The sequence below is a fragment of the Zingiber officinale genome, chromosome 1A (assembly GCF_018446385.1).
Source record: "Zingiber officinale cultivar Zhangliang chromosome 1A, Zo_v1.1, whole genome shotgun sequence".
Taxonomy (NCBI): Eukaryota; Viridiplantae; Streptophyta; class Magnoliopsida; order Zingiberales; family Zingiberaceae; genus Zingiber; species Zingiber officinale.
In genome coordinates, this window is record NC_055987.1 from 5,929,930 (window position 1) to 5,951,303 (window position 21,374).

The following is a 21,374-nucleotide window of genomic DNA, read 5'->3' on the forward strand; positions in this document are numbered from 1 at the left end:
TCGGGGTTTCCGCGACGCGAAAAGCGATTTTCGCGGCCTAAAAAACCCAACAGAAAATGGGGCCCGGGAAAGCCTGTTTAGGCTACCCCATTTTAACGAGAAAAAGTTTATTTATTTTATTTCTTTTTCCTTTTCCTTTTATTTCCATCGTTGCTACTGTGTCGTTCCCTTTCCTCGACTCGTGCCTGCGCCTCACCCCATTTCTGTCCCTTCTTCTTCCCAAAACCGACGGCGCCAGTTCCTTTTCTTCCCTCTTGCATACAACCGCCGGCCAAAGGAAGCCTCCAGCGATTCCTCCCATTCTTCTCCTCTCCTGCCCGGTGCTCTAGGATTTTTGTTTTCCCTCTTCCTCCCTTCTGCCAACACCGCCAAGCCCTAGATTGGATTCGCCGGCCTCTCCGATCTCCTCTGTGCCAGCCACTGAGATTCCTCACACCTCTCCCTCACGCTGCGCCACCGCTACTGGATTGCCGCCGTCGATCTCGCCAGTAGCCACCACCACGGATCTGTGCCCTAACCACCACCATTTTCTCTACTCTTCTTTCGATTTGGATGCTCGACGCTGAGAGCCGCTGCCTGGGCAGTGCACATCTGCAGGAGATAAGTCTGGGGTAAGGTTGTTGGATTGAGCTTGATTAGATTACAAGGTTAATTGATAGATTGCTAAGTTCAGGCATCTACTCATGTTGGACAATGATATTGCACTAGTTCGGACACCATTACCGCAGTGAACACGCTCTAACACTGATCAAGCAGATATTAATGAGTTGTTGGAGGTCAATTCATTGTTTTATCATACTGCTGCAAATTGAATCAAAAGATAGTTGGGATTGGTCCGAATGGTGGAACGATTAGAGTTAATGGAGCTAACCATAACTGATCAATATTTAGTTTGGGATTTGATTTAGCTAATAAATTTATGTAGTTAGCTAAACCTGTATATCATGTGTTGCAGGACTTTGTTTGGAGACAAATGTCTGGATACGAGATTTATTGCGATACAGACTATGTATAAAGGCGGGTACCTCTTGACTTATCTTTTATGATATTGTCAATTGGATATGTATAGTATTTTATAGCTACAAGCAATAATTATGTTTTCCTTTGGTATGTCACTGTTTGTTACCCATAGCATGTTCTGTTGGGTGTTTGTTATGTATCCATGTTTACGTTTCGTGATTATTGCCATGAGTACCTTAGTTCCTAGAGTAAGTGACATACCATACCTTACTGAGGTTAGGACTAGGTTCTGGATTTTATTTTCTGGCATGTGTATCTAGATTATCTGATACCTATGTTTTACTATCATACCTGATCTGTGTACCTAGACCTTTTGCTTTGATCCATGTACATTATTGGCACATATTATATGGAGGTGGATATGTCCAGGACCTAGGTTGTTATACCATAAAGGGCCTGTATACCCTAGATCTGTGGATTTGACTTACTTGTACTAGGGTACACATATATATATATATATATATATATATATATATATATATATATATATATATATATATATATATATATATATATATATATATATATATATGTGGAATTGGTTCAGGATATTATCATGCTTAGTTTCATGCACTATTCGCATGATTGCATACTGCGTGATAGGCTGCACCATTATTGTAGAGCATATCGCCAGTTTCATCACTGTTCGGTGCTCCGTTGGTCCGCTCATGGGTAGCGTGACGCAACGTGGTAGTACGTCAGTTTTGCTCTGTTCGGTGCTCCGTTGGTCCGCTCATGGGTAGTGTGATGCAGCGTGGTAGCACATCAAGGATCCCTCTTCGTCATGGTGTACCGGGAGATGAGAGCATTGCACTCCCCCACTTATGATTTGGGATAGGAGTATGTGTGTACTCCGACAGCATCCCGTCCACTCGGTCACTCATCAGGAGCAGTGACATCAGAGTGCACGGTTGTCAGAGCCCTACCCACTCAGTCTCACCATTGTGTGTGAGATGACTGACTAGCGTCAAGGGTGAACATGTCATTGGCACCATATGCATTTATTGCATTTATTTGCTTGTGTTTGCTTCACTTATATGCTGCATTTTGGTGGATGCATTTGTTTGACATGCATACAGGAGGCATATTGTGTATCTGGTTTGATGACCCTTTTGTTTCTGGATAGGAGTTCCTAGTGAGTACAGCTTCCTCAGTTACCTTTCAGTCTTGCATTTTTCCTATATATATTTAGGAAGTTGTATTCCATGTTTATTACTGTTAGATATATCTTACTAGGCATGTCTATTGGTATTCGCTGAGTTGTTGAACTCACCCCCATGGACACTATCTTTTTCAGGTACCAGGTTGTTTATGGAGTCGCTTGGAGTATCCTGACTGCCGATCCCCACGTCACATTAGAAGACCAGTCTTCGCATTTTATTTATGTTTATCGTGGTATATGGTATGTGTGTATTTGGCTTTGTGTTCCGGATTTTGTTTCTGGAGTATTGTGTTGTGGTGTGGTGTAAGCCTAGCCGGCTAGCATGTCATATATTTTGGTTTTCTATCATTTTCTTCTGTGTTTTGGATTTTTGTTCCAGTCGAGTGGGCTGATGATATAAACTGTGTGGATAAATTTGTGTTATATTTTTATTACTGTTATTGTTCCGGTCATGTTGGCCGAGGTATATATGGCCCTAAGAGCTTTGTATAAATGTTTCAGATTGTCACATGTACAGGGGAGGTGCTGCCGAAATTTCTTCGGACAGGGACTTCCTCGGGGCGTGACAGGGGGTTCTTTTTAAAAGAAAAATAGATATTAAACCACCAATCGAGTAAGAGGGATTATATATATATATATATATATATATATATAATATAAATTAAAGAATATAAAAAATGGAAAATCAAAGTCAATGTATGTAACTAATTATTATCAATTTTTCACATAACAATAGTGTTAGTTAGTGAAAGTTACTTCAGAGTCAAGAAAGGTAAAGTCAAATTTATTTGGGTTATTCGCTCAATTCCAATCGAATGCAACTAAGAAATGTTTTGCTCATTGTTAAGCTTAGCTGCAAAAAGTTTGATAATAAAGAAAAACTTGAATTTCTATCTTATGAGTTATACATTTCTATTGGTTTCTGATAAATGCATTTTATAGTTCCTATCTATTTTTTATGTCAATTTTAATTATTAATTTAGTTTTACCAAAATAGTTTGTATGGATAAAATTAAGTAAGATTCAAAAACTATTTCTAGTGGCTTAACTTTAGAATCTACTCCTATTCTAGCACCAAAGGAGTTCATAACGACCTGGAAAGGAAGGAAGTGAATCATTCATGACTTGGAGTTAGGAGTCAATATATTTACGACTTGGTGAGGGTAAATGATCACATTTATGACCAAAGAGTAAATGCCTACAGTCCTGGTGCTAGGGGCTAGCCGAAGTGAGTCACTGTCACTCCTTCCCTATCATCGTTTCTTGCTCAGATGTACCGGTCCTATTCTTTTGAATCTAACAAATCTTGTCTAGCCATTGGTATTCATAATCAAATAGCCTATGGCAATACTTTCTCCTGGACTAGTTCTAAGTTGGTAATACTAGTAGAGTTCAAAAAGGATGCTACTCATATTCTTTTTGGCTACAATGGTATCATCCACATAGACCTCCATATTCTGCCCAATTTATTTTCGGAATACTTTGTTCATAAGCCATTGATAATTAGCACATATCTTTTTTAGTCCAAACGATATAACATTATGGCAATAAATACTCTTGGCATAACATTTAATCTGAATGGCAGATCAAACAATCAAAAATATATTGAGAAATTTACAATAATGACTATAACAACTTGATTTATCAAAAATTCTAGTTTTGCTTTTCATTTTTATTAAAATAAAATTTAAAAATATAGAAAATATAATTTGTATCATTCACTTATTTAAACCATGTGGCACATAGGAATTCCATGATTACTTTGATTCACTTATTATGAAATCAAAGATGATTCAATATTTCTCACTTAAAGGTTATATTACCTTTAAATCAAAACCTAGAAAAATTTATTAAATGACTTTGAATTGACTAAATCATATACAATTTTTGATGAGTGATTGTAACCATCTTGAACAATACCCATGAAAATATAAACTCCACTTAAAATTCACAAGTAAATTGCAACTTTAGCAAAAATTCATTCCATCCAAATACATTTTTTAAATGTCGACACTTCTGAATTGAGATAACTTTGAGATCATATTAGTAACTAACAATCATTACCATTTTCTAGACCCAAAGGTAATGATTCTTATCAAGTGATTCCTCAGCCAGGCTTGGGCAGAATAGCAGAGCAAGTATAAGTATTAGTAGCATAGCAAAATGCGTTCCTCGCCATGAATATGTTTGCTCGTGGTAATTGTGGCATATCAGGAGAATCGATGACTGCATCTTTTATGCACTGCTAGTACATCATCTGAGAATTCTGAATTGGCTATTTACAAGGGATTATCCCAGATCTACGTCGATGTATTGATGATGTTCATTTTTGTAGGTTGGTTCGACCTATTGCTCTTTACAGGTACAACTTTTGTAACTTCATGGTATACTCACGGATTGGCAAATTCGTATTTGGAAGGTTGCAATTTCTTAACCGTTGTACTTTCCATTCCTGCGAATAGTTTAGCACATTCTTTATTGCTACTATGGGGTCCTGAAGCACAAGGAAATTTTACTCGTTGGTGTCAATTAGGACTTTTGTTGCTCTTCATGGTGCTTTCAGACTAATAGGTTTCATGTTACGTCAATTCTAACTTGCTCGATCTATTCAATTATGGCCTTATAATGCAATCACATTTTATGGTCTAATTGTTGTTTTTGTTTCCGTATTCTTGATTTATCCACTGGGTCAATCTGGTTATATATATATATATATATATATATATATATATATATATATATATATATATATATATATATATATATATATATATATATATATATATATATATATATATATATATATATATTTCCATATTCTTGTATTTATCCTAGAATCTGGTTATATATATATATATATATATATATATATATATATTTCAAAATGAATTAAAGAATATAAAAAATGAAAAAGTCAAAGTCAATGCATATAACTAATTATTATTGATGTTTCACATAATAATAGTGTTGGTTAGTGAAAGTTACTTGAGAGTCATGATAGATAAAGTTAAATATATTTGGGCTATTGGGTCAATTCCAATCGAATACAACTAAGGAATGTTTTGCTCATTGTTAAGCCTAGCGGCAAAAAGTTTGACAATAAAGAAAAACTTGAATTTATATCTTATGAGTAACACATTTCTATTGGTTTTTGATAAATACATTTTATAGTCCCTATCTATTTTTTGTGTCAATTTTTATTATTAATTTAGTTTTACCACAGTAGATTGTATGGATAAGATTAAGATTCTAAAACCATTCTAGTGGAACTCTTCTTTTAAAATTATCATTAAAAAATATTATACTTGTTAAAATTATCCTTATTAACATATGCTTCCTTAAATAAATATATATTGAAAATATATATATTTAGGTTCTCTTATATATATATATATATATATATATATATATATATATATATATATATATATATATATATATATATAAAATTTTCTTCATGCTCATTTTAGCTTTAACATTAATCACAAACTTATATAATTGATCATCCATACAATTCAATTTTGATAGAAACTAGATTGACTTATGAGTCTAATTAGGCTTGTCGCCCGTTGAAAATGCAAAATGGATGAGACACAAATAGATGAAGGGAATTTAACATCTCTTTAAAAGTGCCAAAATGAAACACACTCATATTGAAATGTAATTTTATTTATTTATAGTGCCTTAAAGAACAAAGAGTGATTATTTCATGATAAAAGTAGCAAAGATAAAAAATAACCTAAGCCTATAAACAATTTATAAAAGAACAAATTATTAACTCCTTTGGAGAATCTTCTTGAACCAACGAGCCGATTCCTTCGAGAAGCGCTTTTTATTCTTAAAGTCAACATAGACAATACCAAACCTTGATGTGTATCCTAGTCTCCATTCAAAGTTATCAAGAAGAGACCATGCAAAGTACCCAATCACTGAAGCACCATCATCTATAGCTCTCTTTAGTTCAGAAATGTAGTTATGATAAAAATGTCTCCTTTGAGTATCTTGTAAGCCTTTTGGAAGCGTGACATTGCCCGGTTGATCCATGCCTATAATTTTAATCAATGAATTATGTGGTTAGAGAATAAATCTAAATTCTTAAATAGAAGATGCATTAAACATATAAAATACCGGAAATAGGCGAATATGATTAAGGAAATTTTTCGGAATTTTTGGAAATTTTTCGGGAATTTTTCGGAGCTCGTACGGACAAGTTGACGGGGAAAAAAAAAACGGGGCCGGGAAAAGCCTGTTTTGGATATCCCAATTAAATGAGGAAAAGTTGAATTTTTCTTAATTCTTTTCCTTTATTTATTTTTCCTTTTTCTTGCATTTTCGCCGTTTCCTCATTTCTTCTCCCCGACGCCGATCGCGCGTCTTCTCCCCGTGCCCTAACCGCAGAGGCGGTTTCATCTCCTCCTTCTACTTCTTCTCTTTCCCTTCACTCTTCTGCCGACGCCCATCTTCACTGCCGCCAGCCGACGCGGATCACCGACCCTAGCGCCGGCCACCGCGTGCCCTAACCGTGCCCTAGATTCACCGCCGGCCGCAACTCACAGAGCCGACATCGCCGTTCCTCCACAGCCCTAGCGCCGGCCACTCTGTGCTCTAGCATCTCCGTCGACGCCGGGCAGTGTCGGCTTTCCCACCTCTGCTTCCCGATTCCTCCTTTCCTCCTCTGTGCCGAACCTAGTGCCCAACGCCGTTTTGCCGGCCGAGGTTCATCTGTGCTCTATATTAGGGTTCACAGCAGCCAGTACGGCACCGAGCAGCATCGACGTCGAACTTCTTCACCGCTGTGCTCATGCCTTAGCACAGTAGCCGGATCCTTGATCACCTCCGACCAGTGGAAAGGAAGAGGTAAGATGATTAGGTTGATGCATTCATGATCACCAGCTTGATCTCACCTTGAACTGAACTGTAGGGAAAGATTTCAAGCAGGAGTTGTGTGCTGTGGGGAGTTCTTGGTTTCGGCAGCAGCCCTCATTCCAGCATTCCTTTGTTCCAGCAGCAATCGACCTAAATGGGACAGTAACTCCTTAATTCCAGCATCTTCTTGTTCTTGAATAAGCTGTGGAACTTGAGGTAAGGTTTAGGGTTGTGGTCTTTGCTGTAGATGATTTCTAGTAGTGTTAGCAAAAGTTGTTAACTTAAGTTTAGAAGTAAATCTAAAGGTGTAATTAGGGTTAATGAAGCTAACCCTAGTTGGTCAGTGGATTAGAAATTAGTTTAGCTATTTGTTTATAATTAAATTAGCTAAACTGTGCGATTTAACACAGGACTTTGACGCGAGACGAGTATCTCGGAGTCAGATTGGACATTTCTATTTTCGGAGGCGGGTACTTTTGACTTATTGTCTTTGATATGCTTAGTAATGAAAATAATATGTTGCATTAATTGTGTTTCCTATTTATTTCGGTTAATCACTGCCCAATACATGTTACCTGTTTGATTGATTGTTTGATTTCATCTCGTATTGGTCTTGTACCTGATCTATCATGCTCTTGGGTGGTGATATAACCACGTTTCACATGTTCAGGACCTAGGTTTGATACCTTATTGATCAGTATATCTTGATATGATTCATTCGCTTTGGTGCACATTATGATATGTCCAGAGGTTGGATTAGTATATTACCATGCTTAGTGACATGCACCATTTGCATGATCGCATGCTGTGCGATAGATTGCTCCATTATTGTCGAGCACATTGCCAGTTTCATCACTGTTCGGTGCTCCGTTGTGACGCTCATGGGTAGCGAGATATAGCATAGTAGCACGTCAGTTTGACTCTTCCGGTGCTCCGTTGATCCGCTCAGGGGTAGTGTGACGCAGCGTGTAGCACGTTAGAGATCCCTCCCCGTCACAGCGTACCGGGAGTTGAGAGCATTGCGCTCCCCCATTTATGATTTGGGGTAGGAGTATGTATGTACTCCGACAGCATCCCGTCCACTCGATCACTCATCAGGAGTAGTGTTGCTGAGTGCACGGTTGTCACAGCCCTACCCACTCGGTCCCACTATTGTTGTGAGTCGGCTGACTGGCGTCAGGGGTGACCATGACATTGGCATCATATGCATGATGCATTTATTGTTTGTGTTTGTGTTTGTTGCACTTATATGCTGCACATTGCTTGGATACCTTGATTGACATGCATACAGGTCTTCTATACCTTTCGGACTGTTTGTCCTTTTACCGGGTCCTGGTTAGTACAGATTCTCTCCTGTCTTCTTCGGTTTGTAGTTACCTTTATCTTTATCAGGAGACTGTACGCATGATTAGTGCTAGGTGTTATTTCTTTACTTTGCATATCAATTGTACCTGCTGAGTGTTGGACTCACCCCGCCTCCATTGTTGTTATTTTCAGGTTGATGCTGTCAGGAGGGAGTTCCAGTCGCTAGTCCCCACAGCACGTAGTGCTAGTCCTCTGTTGGGTTGAGTTGTTATTTTATTTTAGTTTTTTTTTTATTCTCTATCAGACTTTGTTTTAGTCTTGTTTTGGATTTTTCATATGGATATTGTATGGAATCCTTTCGTTTGATGGACCTTTGATATGATTTGGATTTTATTCTACTATATGCCTGCATGAAGAGGTGGGTTAAATCGGTTTTGAGCTTTACGAGTGTAGTGGAGTAGGGTGGATTTGAGTCGAGTTTTGTTGTTTTGTTTGCTATTTTATTAGCTGCGTGGTTGTGGCAGCGTAATACTTATATAAACTGCGTGGTGATTGATTTTATTCTTGTTATTATTCAGCGCCTGTGGTTGAGGTATTTATGTATGTAGAAAGTTTCAGATTGTCCGTCGTAGATGCTGCTAAAATTTCTTTGACGAGGACTCCTCTGGGGCGTGACAATTTAGTGGTATCAGAGCGCAGTTTTACGATCTTTTGTTTCGTATTTTGGATTTTCGGAATTTATCTGATACCAATTTATTTGGTATCAGAGCGGGTTATGATACCTGCTTTTGGTGTTCTGGAGATTTATCGGATACCGGTTGTTGGTATTCTGGATATTTGGGTTAGCCAGGTTTGCGAGTCAAACTGGGCATTATCGGATTTTCGATATGGTTATGTTTCGGATTTCCGTTTCGGATTTATTTGGATTTCCGGCGATATGTACGTTCGGAATTTTGAGGTCAAATTGGGGACTGGACAGCGACGGAACATCTCCAGACGGCAAATAGGTATGTTGTTATTTTATGTTGGTTATATTGGTATTGATATCTGTAATTTAATTTAACAGATATGAGACGATCTACTCGTATTGCTGCGAGACGTGGTGCTGGACGACCACGTGCGAGGACCACGGGATCTCTGGATATGCCAGAGATGCCCACTGTTAGTGAGCCTATCAGTCAGGGACAGACTCAGGATGCAGCGGGAGCATCGGGCTCTCAAATCCCGATAGCTCCTGTAGAGATACCTACTTTGGCCACACCGACGGTATCCACTCCTACCTTATTTACAGTACCATCAGGGGTACCATTGCTCCATGCGCAGCCTACGGCGTATTCATTGCCACCACCACTTGGATCTACTTGTATCCTATACGATGCTTTTGTGCCCCGGTGCCCTACGCACCATATCCCATTACCCACCGTACCTCCAGTGCCACCACTTTTGTTCCTAGTCGGTACCACCGGCTTATGCTCCGGTATATCTGACGCGGAGTTCCTCCTCGGTTTATTCCAGCGGTACCACACGTAGTATCGGCTCAGTGTTTCCTGCAGTCCCGACACGACTCATTGCCGCACGAGCTAGGATTCCCAGTCGATGAAGACTCGTTTCACTCTTTTCGCGGAGATCTCGATCCGAGTATGGCTCTGTCATGGATAGAGACTATGGAGCAGACTTTCTTCTATATGGCTTGCTCCGAGTGGGAGAAAGCAGAGCTGCTTACCATTTACGGGATGAAGCTAATGCCTGGTGGGTTACTCAGCGTGCTATTATTGGTGAGCGCAACGTCACATGGACCAGGTTCAGAGAGGCTTTTGAGAGCCGTTTCTTTCCACTGTCCTATCAGATGGCTCGCCGACAGGATTTTATGAGTCTGAGGCAGAATAATCGCTCAGTGACCGAGTATAATACTGAATTCCTCCGGTTGGCTCAGTTTTGTCCAGAGTTAGTTGCGGAGGACAGAATTCGCATGATGCAGTTTATACAGGGATTGGATGGTTATCTGCATGTACAGCTTGCCGGATTAGGGATTACATCTTACTCTGATGCATTGAATCGAGCTTTGATGATAGAGTTAGCTCGACAGACAGCATATCCGGACAGGAAAAGAAAGCATACGGGTCAGACATCTGGGCAGGTCCAGCAGACTCAGGCGACAGGACAGCCTCAGAGTAGTCGCAGACAGTCAGGTCAGAGTTCTTCTGGGGCGTCTCGTAGGCCTCAGAAATCAGGGCGGTCTTCTTCAGGACGTTTCCGGTATTCTCAGCAGAACCGGCAACCACCTTCCGGTGATGCTCAGTGTTTCCGATGTGGTTCCAGAGACCACATCACTTCAGCCTGCACTCTGGAACAGTCAGTTTGCTTTTATTGCAAACTGCCTGGGCACCAGAGCCGAGATTGTCAGCTGAAGGCTCAGCACACGGCTTCCGGAGGGTCAGAGCAGAGGGGACAGTCTAGTCAGTCAGTGTCTCGACGAGGAGGGCGGAGATTTACACCCTCACAGCGTCAGCAGGGAGCAGCTCCCTCTGCAGCAGCATTTGGCATGCTTGGACAGGAGTACTCCAGTGCTTCTGTAGCACCCCAGAGTTTTGTTCCAGGATCTTATTATCCGACTCAGGGGCAGTACCAGACTCAGTCCCAGCCAGCTGCACAGTATCAGTCACCATCCTCTCAGTCTTCTCTGGCTCATTATCCAGCACCGCCTCGGTGGCAGACTGGACGAGTTCATGCTATTACCAGAGAGGATGCTCAGCGGGCCGACGGATCCGTTTTCCACGGTACGATTTTCATTTATGCATTTACTGCTGATATTTTGATTGATACTGGTAGTTCGCATTCTTTTATATCCCGTACCTTTATGCGGGAGATTGGTAGATTACCTACTGTTAGGTTGCGGCGATTGACTGTCTCTTTACCGTCCGGTGATACTTTAGACGTCACCCAGGAGATCAGAGGTTGCCCGTTAGACTTTGGCAACATGATACTTACGGTAGATCTTCTAGTATTGGAGATGATCGAGTTTGATGTCATACTTGGCATGGATTGGCTGTCAGTTTATCATGCTACCGTTGATTGCCAGACGAGGGTGGTCACCTTCCAGCCTCCGAACCAACCCTCGTGGAGTTTCACTGGCATCAGAGACGACGGTATCTCGATTATTTCGGCGATTCAGGCGCAGAAGCTGCTGTCTCACGGCTGTCATGAAGTAGTTCGCAGCTCTCCGACGTTCCTGTAGTCCGGGAGTACCCAGATGTATTTCCAGAGGAGCTACCTGGTTTGCCTCCCAGAAGGCCAGTGGAGTTCGCTATTGAGCTGATTCCGGGAACTGCGCCGACATCGAAAGCTCCGTATCGTATGGCACCAAAAGAGTTGAACGAGCTGAAGGTTCAACTCCAGGAGCTTTTAGACAGGGGATTTATTCGCCCTAGTGTTTCACCATGGGGTTCTCCAGTTCTATTTGTCAAGAAGAAAGACGGCACCATGAGATTATGTATTGACTACAGGCAGCTGAATTCAGTGACCGTCAGAAATAAATATCCATTACCACGGATTGAGGATTTGTTTGATCAGCTCAGAGGTACATCAGTGTATTCTAAGATTGATCTGCGATCCGGATATCATCAGTTGAGAGTCAGAGATTCTGATATCCAGAAGACAGCTTTCCGTACCAGATACGGTCATTATGAGTTTTGGTAATGCCATTTGGGCTTACCAATGCTCCAGCGGTGTTTATGGACTTGATGAACCGCATCTTTCTGGAGTATCTGGATCAGTTTGTTATCGTTTTCATTGATGACATATTGGTCTACTCTCGTTCCGAGGAGGAGCATGCACAGCATCTTCGCACAGTCTTGGAGATTCTTCGACGACATCAGCTGTACGCAAAGTTCAGCAAGTGTGCATTCTGGCTATCCTCAGTCGGTTTTCTGGGACACGTGGTTTCTAGCAGAGGTATTTCAGTTGATCCTCAGAAGATCGAGGCTGTCACCGGTTGGGAGCAGCCGAAGTCAGTTCAGGAGATCCGCAGTTTTCTGGGATTAGCCGGATATTACCGACATTTTGTCGAGGGTTTCTCGCGTATTGCTATGCCACTGACACGTCTTACCCGGAAAGGCGTGAAGTTCATATGGTCCGAGGATTGCGAGACCAGCTTCCAGGAGCTGAAGCGGAGATTAGTGTCGGCTCCAGTTTTGGTTTTACCTTCTGGAGAGGATGGATTTGTACTTTACACCGACGCGTCTCTACAGGGTTTGGGTGCTGTTCTGATGCAGCACGGCAGAGTAGTCTCTTATGCTTCTCGTCAGTTGAAGGAGCATGAGAAGAACTACCCAGTTCATGATTTGGAGTTAGCTGCCATCATCTTTGCTCTGAAGCTTTGGCGTCATCATTTATACGGTATCACATTTGAGATTCTCACTGATCATAAGAGTCTCAAATACATTTTCACTCAGAAGGAGCTTAATCTCCGACAGAGGAGATGGATGGAGTTCCTGAAGGACTACGATTGTACCATTAGCTACCACCCTGGGAAAGCTAATGTGGTTGCAGATGCACTCAGTAGGAAGTCCAGAGGGACTTTGGCTAGTCACCGGACTTCAGTCACGGACTTGATTCAGGCTTTCTCAGAGTTAGATCTTGAGGAGCAGGGACCGACAGAGCAGGGTATTCTGGTTACCATGGTTGCTCAGTCGTCGATCAGGACGAGGATCCGAGAGGCACAGGCTGGTGATCAGCATTTGCAGTTCATCAGCAGTCAGATAGCTTCTGGGCAGCAGACTGAGTTTACACGAGATGAGGAGGGTATTATATTCTTCCGAGGCAGATTATGCGTACCTCAGTCTCATCCGGTCTTACAGGAGCTACTTCAGGAGGCACACCGTTCTCGATTTGCGATCCATCCAGGCGGGACCCGTATGTATCGAGACTTGAGGCGTTCCTACTGGTGGAACGGCATGAAGAAAGACATCGCGGATTTCGTAGCTAGATGTCTTGTCTGTCAGCAGGTGAAGGCTGAACACCAGAGACCTGCAGGGTTACTTCAGCGGATTCCTATTCCTGAGTGGAAGTGGGATCACATTACCATGGACTTTGTGGTAGGGTTGCCGAGGACACGACGAGGCCATGACGCGATTTGGGTTATCGTTGATCGATTAACCAAATCCGCGCACTTCTTAGCGATTCGGAGGACTGATCCCCTGGATCGATTAGCAGATTTGTATTGTCGAGAGATTATCAGACTACATGGTGTTCCGTTGAGTATTATTTCGGATAGAGATCCACGGTTTACGTCTCGTTTCTGGCAGAGTCTGCAGCAGGCCTTGGGCACACAGCTCCGTTTCAGTACAGCCTTCCATCCACAGACAGATGGACAGTCAGAGCGGACCATTCAGACTTTAGAGGACCTGCTGAGATCATGTGTTATGGATTTCGGAGGCAGTTGGGAGGACCATCTGCCATTGGTAGAGTTTGCCTACAACAACAGCTTCCATTCGGCTATCCAGATGGCACCGTTTGAGGCGTTGTATGGTAGACCTTGTCGGACACCCGTCCTCTGGGATGAGGTTGGAGAGGCTCAGTTGTTGGGACCTCATAGAGTTCAGCAGGATGCAGAGTTGGTCCGTACTATCAGACGGAGGATGTCAGAGGCGCAGGATCGCCAGAAGAGTTATGCTGATCGGAGACGCAGACCACTAGAGTTCTCTGTTGGCGACCATGTATTTCTACGAGTTTCACCCACGAAAGGGGTGAAGAGATTTGGCCTCAGAGGTAAGTTAGCTCCGCGGTACATTGGTCCCTTCGAGATCTTGGAGAGGATCGGAGCAGTAGCTTACCGACTGGCACTACCACCGTCCCTGTCAGGCGTTCACGATGTATTTCACGTATCCATGCTGAGGAGATACGTACCCGATCCGACGCATGTGCTGGCAGATATCCCAGTTCCAGTTCAGCCTGACATTACCTATGAGGAGGTTCCGGTACGGATTCTCGACCGGAAGGAGTGTCAGTTGCGGAATAAGACCATCCGGCTGGTTATAGTTGGATGGCAGCATCATTCGGACGAGGAGGCTACTTGGGAGCTCGAGGATACTATCAGAGCTCGATATCCCCATCTTTTCACTTGAGGTATGTGTGTTTATTTACCGTTCAGCATTTATTATTATTATCTGTTGTTAGTATTTGCTGATGGTAGATAACGAAATTTGGGGACCAAATTTTTATAAGTGGGGGAGAATGTAAAATACCGGAAATAGGCGAATATGATTAAGGAAATTTTTCGGAATTTTTGGAAATTTTTCGGGAATTTTTCGGAGCTCGTACGGACAAGTTGACGGGGGAAAAAAAAAACGGGGCCGGGAAAAGCCTGTTTTGGATATCCCAATTAAATGAGGAAAAGTTGAATTTTTCTTAATTCTTTTCCTTTATTTATTTTTCCTTTTTCTTGCATTTTCGCCGTTTCCTCATTTCTTCTCCCCGACGCCGATCGCGCGTCTTCTCCCCGTGCCCTAACCGCAGAGGCGGTTTCATCTCCTCCTTCTACTTCTTCTCTTTCCCTTCACTCTTCTGCCGACGCCCATCTTCACTGCCGCCAGCCGACGCGGATCACCGACCCTAGCGCCGGCCACCGCGTGCCCTAACCGTGCCCTAGATTCACCGCCGGCCGCAACTCACAGAGCCGACATCGCCGTTCCTCCACAGCCCTAGCGCCGGCCACTCTGTGCTCTAGCATCTCCGTCGACGCCGGGCAGTGTCGGCTTTCCCACCTCTGCTTCCCGATTCCTCCTTTCCTCCTCTGTGCCGAACCTAGTGCCCAACGCCGTTTTGCCGGCCGAGGTTCATCTGTGCTCTATATTAGGGTTCACAGCAGCCAGTACGGCACCGAGCAGCATCGACGTCGAACTTCTTCACCGCTGTGCTCATGCCTTAGCACAGTAGCCGGATCCTTGATCACCTCCGACCAGTGGAAAGGAAGAGGTAAGATGATTAGGTTGATGCATTCATGATCACCAGCTTGATCTCACCTTGAACTGAACTGTAGGGAAAGATTTCAAGCAGGAGTTGTGTGCTGTGGGGAGTTCTTGGTTTCGGCAGCAGCCCTCATTCCAGCATTCCTTTGTTCCAGCAGCAATCGACCTAAATGGGACAGTAACTCCTTAATTCCAGCATCTTCTTGTTCTTGAATAAGCTGTGGAACTTGAGGTAAGGTTTAGGGTTGTGGTCTTTGCTGTAGATGATTTCTAGTAGTGTTAGCAAAAGTTGTTAACTTAAGTTTAGAAGTAAATCTAAAGGTGTAATTAGGGTTAATGAAGCTAACCCTAGTTGGTCAGTGGATTAGAAATTAGTTTAGCTATTTGTTTATAATTAAATTAGCTAAACTGTGCGATTTAACACAGGACTTTGACGCGAGACGAGTATCTCGGAGTCAGATTGGACATTTCTATTTTCGGAGGCGGGTACTTTTGACTTATTGTCTTTGATATGCTTAGTAATGAAAATAATATGTTGCATTAATTGTGTTTCCTATTTATTTCGGTTAATCACTGCCCAATACATGTTACCTGTTTGATTGATTGTTTGATTTCATCTCGTATTGGTCTTGTACCTGATCTATCATGCTCTTGGGTGGTGATATAACCACGTTTCACATGTTCAGGACCTAGGTTTGATACCTTATTGATCAGTATATCTTGATATGATTCATTCGCTTTGGTGCACATTATGATATGTCCAGAGGTTGGATTAGTATATTACCATGCTTAGTGACATGCACCATTTGCATGATCGCATGCTGTGCGATAGATTGCTCCATTATTGTCGAGCACATTGCCAGTTTCATCACTGTTCGGTGCTCCGTTGTGACGCTCATGGGTAGCGAGATATAGCGTGGTAGCACGTCAGTTTGACTCTTCCGGTGCTCCGTTGATCCGCTCAGGGGTAGTGTGACGCAGCGTGTAGCACGTTAGAGATCCCTCCCCGTCACAGCGTACCGGGAGTTGAGAGCATTGCGCTCCCCCATTTATGATTTGGGGTAGGAGTACGTATGTACTCCGACAGCATCCCGTCCACTCGATCACTCATCAGGAGTAGTGTTGCTGAGTGCACGGTTGTCACAGCCCTACCCACTCGGTCCCACTGTTGTTGTGAGTCGGCTGACTGGCGTCAGGGGTGACCATGACATTGGCATCATATGCATGATGCATTTATTGTTTGTGTTTGTGTTTGTTGCACTTATATGCTGCACATTGCTTGGATACCTTGATTGACATGCATACAGGTCTTCTATACCTTTCGGACTGTTTGTCCTTTTACCGGGTCCTGGTTAGTACAGATTCTCTCCTGTCTTCTTCGGTTTGTAGTTACCTTTATCTTTATCAGGAGACTGTACGCATGATTAGTGCTAGGTGTTATTTCTTTACTTTGCATATCAATTGTACCTGCTGAGTGTTGGACTCACCCCGCCTCCATTGTTGTTATTTTCAGGTTGATGCTGTCAGGAGGGAGTTCCAGTCGCTAGTCCCCACAGCACGTAGTGCTAGTCCTCTGCTGGGTTGAGTTGTTATTTTATTTTAGTTTTTTTATTCTCTATCAGACTTTGTTTTAGTCTTGTTTTGGATTTTTCATATGGATATTGTATGGAATCCTTTCGTTTGATGGACCTTTGATATGATTTGGATTTTATTCTACTATATGCCTGCCTGGACGGCAGAAGAGGTGGGTTCGTCGGTTTTGAGCTTTACGAGTGTAGTGGAGTAGGGTGGATTTCGAGTCAGAGTTTTATTGTTTTGTTTACTATTTTATTAACTGCGTGGTTATGGCAGCCAGAGGCTGAATACTTATATAAACTGCGTGGTGATTGATTTTATTTACTGTTTTTATTCCAGCCGCCTGTGGCTGAGGTATTTATGTATGTAGAAAGTTTCAGATTGTCCGTCGTACAGGGGAGATGCTGCCGAAATTTCTTCGGACAGGGACTCCTCTGGGGCGTGACAAAACAAGTTATAAATTTTTACCATTTTCAGATAGAAAGACAATTGGATTGCCATAGTTTTCCTTAACATATGTCACTGCCTTATACAATCCCCACGGAACTATGTAGAGCCAATCAGAATGAGCCTAATGATATATAAGCAATTGTATTCGATTAATTATAGGCTTACATTTAGTTTTAAAAAGAAAAATCTATAATATAATCGAAAAAGTTATAAGAAGATTATTTCTTACCCTTGGTCCAATTGGTACCCCATTTCGATCATCTGAATTTATTAGTAGAACAATATTATTAGCATATCATTTTATTAAGTTTAACATTATCAAAAATAAATATTGTATATATCTTACATTTAAATTCAACGAGCCAATCATCTTGATAACTAATAGGTTTAGGATTCGTTGTACTATTATCCTTAACATAATAAGTTGTGTATTGATTAATTCCCAAATAGTCGTATGAACCTCTAACTAGCTCCACTTCATCATTAGTAAATTTTGGCAATCTTTCTTTAACAATGTCTTGAATGGATTGAGGATAGTGTCCATATGTCAGAGGGTGAATGAACCTAAGAAAAGTAAACAAAATTAGGTTACATTGAAAAGATTAATCATAGTTAGATGTTGAAACCAAGAATGTACAATTACTTACCATCCCACATGAAAATCTTTAGCTCTCTGAGCAGCAGCTTTATCCTTGTCAGAGTAAGTGTGAGGCTCGTACCAAACAAAATCTAGAAGAATTCCAATTTTTCCTTATTGCTCTTTCTGAATAAAAAAAGAAAATGGTTTTAGTATTATATATATTTGTAGACTTACAATTTTAAAATGAGTTTATTATATTTGATAGAAAGAGATTTTAAGTATTAGCTAAGAATGAATTTAATATTAATACATAAACTTTGTTAAAGACATATTACTTGGTACTTCTCACGATATCTATTAACTGCTGCAGCATGAGATAAGATGAGATTATGAGCTACAATGTAAGGCTCTATAGATGAGTTTCCTCCAAATTTGCTACCAGTAGCTCTGCCAGGGGCTTGAGAACCAGTATCAAAACCTAGAGCTGCCACCACTCTTGGCTCATTGAATGTGAACCAATTTTTCACTCTATCACCGTATCTCTTAAAGCAAAACTCAGCATAATCCGCAAATGCATCCCTAAACAAATTGATTATAAACTAAATCAAATATTTATAACATCTTTTAATAAGTTAGATTAGAAATTCTTAAATATGCCATAAGCATAATTAATTTCAACAATATAAGTAATTATTCTATTTTACTACTTACACTATCTTCGGACTCAACCAACCCAAATACTCATTTTGGAGTGCCAATGGAAGATCGTAGTGATAGAGATTGGCATATGGAATAATACCTAATGTAAAGATAAAAAAGTTAAAAAATATGAAAGCATGACAAACTTATTTGTTTAGCAGTCAGATAAAAATAAATTACCTTTGAGTATTAAATTGTCAATTAGCCTATCATAATAGTCAACACCTTCCCAATTAATGGCTCCAGTTCCATCTACAAGACAAAAGAAATAACAAATTGTTAGTATTTTGAGACGGTAAGATGGTGTATATAATATTATGAAAAAGATTGATAGCTTCAATTACTTGGGAAAATTCTAGTCCAAGAGATCGAGAATCTATAAGCATCAAAATTGTGCTCCTTCATAATGTCAATATCTTCCTACAAGACGAAACTCAAATTTTAATATATTTAAGAAAAATATCAAATCCAATTTAATTTCATTTTAATTGTCTCCAAATATCAACAATGAGAATATCAAAAATTTGTTTGTTTGAACTTAATTATCAACATAAAGTTACATTAGATAAGATCTTTTTAAATTATTAAAAATAAAATCTTGAACCAACGGAATAATGATTTGAAAATAAAATTTACTATTTGATTCTTCATAAAAATGATATTTTTTGCTTTTTGTTATTAAATTTAAAATTATTAAATAGTCAACAATAACAAAAAAAAATATGCATTTGACCTTATAATGATGATACTCATCGTCTGTTACATCACCCGTTGCATTATTTGGGATGAGACCTACATCACAATAAATAAATCAAATTCAAATTTACTCCATTATATAACTTTAATTCAAGATAGAAATATGTAAAACTATAAAATTTAAATGTTTAGTACGTTACTTGGAATTTTTACAAATGCATCCCAAATGCTAGGTCCTCGACCACCCTTGAGTGCTTCTCCCTCAACTTGATAAGCAGATGCAGCGGTGCCAAATACAAAGCCATGAGGGAAGGCATCACGACTTAGCTTGTGCACTTTTGAAACTAGGTTCGCATTGTTTCTTTTATAACCATATACACATTGGGCTACGAGAAGTAAAATAAATAAAAAGAAAAATGTGGAGGACCCTTTAAGGTTCATTGTGGAAGAGATGTAGATACACTACGATTGTGAAGAAAATGAGAAGCAAGTGATACCTATATATAGGGGTACAATTACTAGATAAACATGGTAAGAGTTAAATGGATGAGTATAAAAGAAATCTTGGACCAATTCTTAAGGATAAAAATTTCAAGCTAATGATAAAAATTCAAGAATTCAATGAATTGATTTTCAATTTAAAATATCTCTTTAATTTTCTTGAAGTCTAACTTTTATATCATTTATTTGGAATTTTAAAATCAACAAATATTTGAGATAAATAATAATAATAATAATAGTAATAATATTTATCATAATCTAAATCAGAGGTTATTTTACCTAATATACTAAATATATAAATATATCTATAGTAAATTTTTTTTTAAAAAAATGTTTCTAAGTATCTATATCATCGAAAGGCATCATCTTTTTAAAAATTATTAAAATAATATTCTAAACAAAATTTGATATAAAAAATATCTCAACGTACTCGATTTTAAAATAACTTTAACTAAAATTCTACTAACTAAAACTACTCTAAAATGATATTATTCATACCTTTAAAATAATATATCTTTATCTTAAAGTAGTTTTGATCAAGATGATGCAGTTTTAATTAAAAGTACGTATTCTAAAATGGTACAATTTAAGCAAAAATTATTCTAAAGTGATGTAATTTTGTTCGAAGTTGCTTCAAATGGAGTGAGCATTGGTACTATTTTGATAATTTTTGTTTTTAAAAAATAATATTATAAATAATTAGTTACGGATATTCTTTTATTTTTATGAATATATATTATATCAAAAACTTTCAAATTCATAAAAAATTTTATCGTGTCAATTCAAGGAACTACAATTGTTTATATAAGCCAAACTAAATAATATGAAAGTAACTACTCTAATCGAGGTTGTTGCACCAATATTTTGTTGACGTATGTTTTCTTTTTCAATTTCTAATGCACAATAGAATAGAAAATACTATTTCAATTTTACTTACAGCAAATGACCAGAACGCACACTTAAAGCTGTGGTGTTCTAAAATAGCACATCTAACTTTCAGATTTCTTAAAAGATACATTTTTTTTTTCCAATTTTATCTCTCTCATCAGTCACTTTGGTATTGTATTCGAAAAACAGACTTATAGTAATTGACCAAAAAAACATACTTAAGGTTGTGGAATTATCAAAAGGTACATCTAATTTTTAAATTTCTCAAACGATGCACTTGTTTTCTATTTTACCCCTCCCAACAATCACTATAGTATTATTGTATTCAAAGAACAACACCATTAAACATTTCAAAGAATATCATCATTGTGATGATGCAGTGCAAAATCAATACTACTTTAATGTTGCATAAATCTTAAAATCTACACCAATGTGGTGTTATTTTTAAAAATCAACACTATAATAGTATTGATTTTTAAAATGCAGCACAACCACAATGGTCACAACGATGATGTTCTTTGAAATTCAACATCACAATGATATTATTTTTTTAAATGTAGTACCACAATAATTAGTGAGAGAGAAATGGGAAACAAATAATCTAAAAGTTAAGAAATCTAAAAGTTAAGTACACCTTTTAAAAATTTCACAATTTTAATTTTCCCAT

The 21,374-nt window shown here is 39.6% G+C and overlaps 1 pseudogene; it reads right to left on the bottom strand.

Annotated features, from left to right (window-relative positions):
- Positions 1–5,956: 5,956 nt before the first annotated feature.
- On the bottom strand, positions 5,957–19,759 carry LOC121996213 (annotated as a pseudogene).
- Between the last annotated feature and the right edge of the window lie 1,615 nt (positions 19,760–21,374).